Source organism: Ochotona curzoniae, unplaced genomic scaffold (genome assembly GCF_017591425.1).
Source record: "Ochotona curzoniae isolate NIBS_2020 unplaced genomic scaffold, NIBS_Ocur_1.0 scaffold_4921, whole genome shotgun sequence".
NCBI lineage: Eukaryota > Metazoa > Chordata > Mammalia > Lagomorpha > Ochotonidae > Ochotona > Ochotona curzoniae.
The window spans coordinates 537447-541774 of NW_024467125.1; the positions used below are offsets into that span (position 1 = coordinate 537447).

Here is a 4328-nt window from a genome sequence, read left to right on the forward strand (position 1 = left end):
TTCACTCCCCAAGTGAGCGCAAAGGGCCGATGCTATGCCGATCCCAAGCCAGGAGCCTTTTCCGGGTCTCCCATGTGGGTTGACTGCTTTCCTGGGCCACAGGCAGGGAGCTGGAAGGTAAGCGGGGCCACCGGGATAGAACCAGTGCCCATATGGGATCCCGGGCGTGCAAGGCGAGGACCTTAACCACTGCGCCACCGCGCCGGGCCCAAATTACCTCTTCGTTCACTTCCATTTCTACATATAGTTTTTGGTCTCAAGCAATATTAACAGTAAATGTGTGTAAAAAGAAAAAAAAATCAGAAAAAAACTTGTCTTCTAGCAGAGATAACTCACAGAACAATGAAATGGATCTTTCATTAGCAGAGTACACAGAGAAAATAATCATTAAAAAAATCCAAAACTGCCAACAGACTAATCAAGTCTGGTTACTGTTATACTGTTGTGGGCTAAGGAGTTGACTAGCACTCTTTAAGCTGAAAACTACAGGAAGTCAGCGTGGGGCTAGAAGCACCTGGTCTCAGCTGTATCCAATATGCGCTAATGAGGGTGTGAGGGAAAGAGTAAACAAGAAGTAGGTGAAAGGTCAAGAGAGGAGGCAATAAAGGGAGGCCTTAGAGAGGCTTCTGAGAGACGTCCACCATCACTGCTCTCCGGTAGGTGCTTCATTCCTCAGACCCTCACCAAGTCCACCATGTTACTGGCACTGCAGGCCGGAACAAGTGACACACAATATCTGAAACTGAAGTATGAGACAGTGCTCAGCCTCAATAACATGGGTTCCACTATCATTTATGGAACAACAGTCTTTTCTGAGCCTTCACTTCTATGTTCCTCAGGCTGTAGATGAAGGGGTTCAGCATGGGGGTCACCACAGTGTACATCACTGAAGCTGCTGCAGTTGAGGTTGATCTTGAGGCAGCACTGGCACTGAGGTACACACCTAAGCCTATGCTATAAAATAGGGAGATGGCAGAGAAGTGAGAGGCACATGTGGAAAAGGCTTTATACATCCCCTGTGCTGAGCAGATGGCACAGATGGAGGAGATGATCTTGGAGCAGGAGTACAGGATCCAAGACAGGGGGACAACGAACAGTAGCACAGTTGCAAAATCTGTCATGAGGTTATTGAGAAAAGTGTCAGAACAGGCTCTGTGGACCACCTTATTCAACTCACAGAAAAACACAGCGCCCAGAAGAACAAGAACATTCATATATTTCTATATTTCCGTGAATAGAAAATGTGTTGAGAAGACTTCAATCATTGACTGTGCGATAGCACAATTTTTTATTGCAAAGAATAAAGTAAAAATGGTACAGGTGCCAGGATTTTACTCTTAGAAGAAACGTGTTCAACTTTTTGACTTGTATTATCTTTGCCGTTACTTGGATGATGATACTTGTAGGCTCATATGCATTTCAGGAAATAACTCAGGGGATGCTTGCAAATTGACTCACTTTCCTGCAGAGTAACATCTTGCACACTTACATCATCACTCCAGGAAAGCATCATCAATAACAGTCAAGAGTACAAAACAGATGTGCCAAGGAAAGACCCCCAGCATAGTTCTTTTGTAGAGAACAGCAAAGCCATTCATTCTCAGTAACTCCTAGCAACACTCATTGGTTCTTCATTTCTATGCTGATATCCCTTCAAAGTGTTAGAAATAGGATAAGCATATCTATATAAGAAATGGTGCACTTAATAGCTGTGAACCCTGTTTTTGAGAGGATAAGACAGTGATTTCTCACACAAGATGCCATGTAGTCAAATGTGTGATTTCTCACACGGGATGCCATGTATGCAATTTTATAACAGGAGGAAACTCTTTTTCCAGCATTCCTATGTGCATCCTACAACCAAACAGCACAAACTTCGATACCAGAGTGTAGTGTGTGAGTGGTGAGTTGATTTACTTTCCATCTAGGATCTTGCTCCTGGACCCCAGTGTGTGATCTGTATTCTCAGACATAAGAACAAAAATGAGACTGTTACTCCAAAAACTAGCAAGATGTGAAAGAGAATATTAAATAGTATCATATGATGTCATATGATAAGAAATTGTACCATGAGATTTGTCAAATTTTCAGTTCTGCACACTTAACCTCATGTGGCTCAAGCAGCATGTGTAAGACTTATGCTAATTAGGATTCCCCTCAACAATGCATGCGGCATACATATGCAATGGAATACCACCCAGACATCCACAGAATGAAATCTTATCTTTTTATACTAAATTTGGTGAACTGCACCTCATTATCCATACAGAAAAAGGCCAGTTCCCAAGAAGAAAAATATATGTGGTTGTTAAAGCAGGATTAAAAAAAAAACTAAAGGAATTGCAAAAAATAGTATAGGCACCATAAAAATACACATGGATTTAAAGTTTTTAGCACATAAACTATTACCATATGAACATTGATTTCGCCATGAAATTTTTGAGCTCCTAGTATTTCTGGAACAATAAAGATAGGAAGAGGAGAAATGAGAAAGAAAGTTTGTTGACCTACCAGACATAACGCATAGTGCAATAAATTTGCAGTGTACACAGAGGAATTCTTCTTATTAATAATAATAACAATAAAAGCAAGACAGTGAACAGAACAAACAAGCACTGCTTCTTCCTCTGATAAATGCATCAGAGTGTCTGACCCTGAGTCTTGAGACATGAAGTAACCGACACTGGTCAGCCCCAAGGCTATGGGTTGTAATATTCTTTATGGAATAACACTCTTTACAGAGCCTTCTTCATTTCTCCATTTATCAGACTGTAGATGAAGGGGTTCAGCATGGGTGTGACCACCGTGTACATCACCAAGGCCATGGCAGAGGAAGGTGAATTATGGCTAATAGAAGAACTAACATACACACCTAAACCTGTGCAATAAAATAAGAAACCTACAGAGAGGTGAGAGGTACAGATGGAATAGGCTTTATACATGCCCTGAGCTGATGAGATGACACGGATGGAGTTAATGATGTTGGAGTAAAGTAGAGGATCCCAGTCAGGGAACCTCCCGACAGCAGCACAGCTGCTAAGTATATTATGAGGTCATAGAGAAAGGTGTCAGAACAGGCTCTGTGGATCACCTGATTCAGCTCACAGAAAAAGTGAGGGATTTCCAGGTGTGTACAGAAGCTCAGCCTCAGCACCAGTAAGCTGTGTAGCAGTGCAAGCAGGACACTGATGGCCCAGTACAACACAATGAGCTGCACACAGAGCTGGAGATTCATGATGACTGTGTAGTTCAGGTGGTGACAGATGGTCACAAGCCAATCATAGGCTACCATAGCAAGAAGAAAGTTGTCCAGCAATACAACAATTATGAAGAAGAACATCTGTGTGATGCAGCCTGCATAGCTGATGGTTTTGTTCTGCATCTGGATGTTTACCAGCACCATGGGATGGTGATGGATGTCAAGCAGATGTCGACCAAGGACAGATTTGCAAGGAAGGAGTACATGGGAATGTGGAGGTTGGTGTCACAGAGGATGGCCAGGACAATGAGCAGGTTCCCACTTACAGTGATCGGGAACATGGAAAGGAAAAGTCCGAAGATAAGATGCTGCAGGGCTGGGTCCTCTGAGAGTCCCAGGAGAAGGAATTCCACAACCCATGTATGGTTCATTGGTTCCACACTGAAATTGTGATTATCCATTGGAGAAAGAACAGGACAGGCGTGAGTGCTGGGTGCTTTGCAGAAATATCATTATTTTTATAAATGGATCCCTCCAGAATCCCTCTGCTCCTTCTGATGAAGAATTCCTCTCCGATGAACCTCACTTCATTGTGAGGCTGTGCACCTGCAGGTATAAGATTCATTCATGCACTTGAGAATGACCACTCAACATATTCTTGGCACCACAATGTGTGAGCAGCCCTGAGAACCAAATGTCCTTAATCCTGAAGACCAAATGTAAGCAAAGAGAAACCATTCAATGCATCACATCATGCTGATGTATGCTTGGAGGAAAGCAACAAGCTTTAAACCATGGGAGATAAATAAGGTTGTACTGCTCATGTCTCAGGTCAGAAAAACCCAGCTAACAATGTGTCATTTGAACAAAAATTAAGATCTCAAGGAACATAGAGCAGGTGCACAACATTGTCTTGATAATGGTGTGTCTGGCAACAGACATGGACCAGGCAGATGCCCTGTGGAGGGGCTCATTTCAGATGACAACTGTGGAAGACTTTCATAACAGGAATGAACATTGGGGAATATTGTCATAAATCAAAGAATTTTTTTAAAGATTTATTTATTTATTGAAAGTCAGATATACAGAGAGGAGGAGAGACAGAGAGGAAGATCTTCCGTCCAATGAT

The 4328-nt window shown here is 42.5% G+C and overlaps 1 pseudogene; it reads right to left on the reverse strand.

Moving 5' to 3' along the window:
* Nucleotides 1–788: 788 nt before the first annotated feature.
* On the reverse strand, nucleotides 789–3660 carry LOC121150002 (annotated as a pseudogene).
* Nucleotides 3661–4328: the final 668 nt, after the last annotated feature.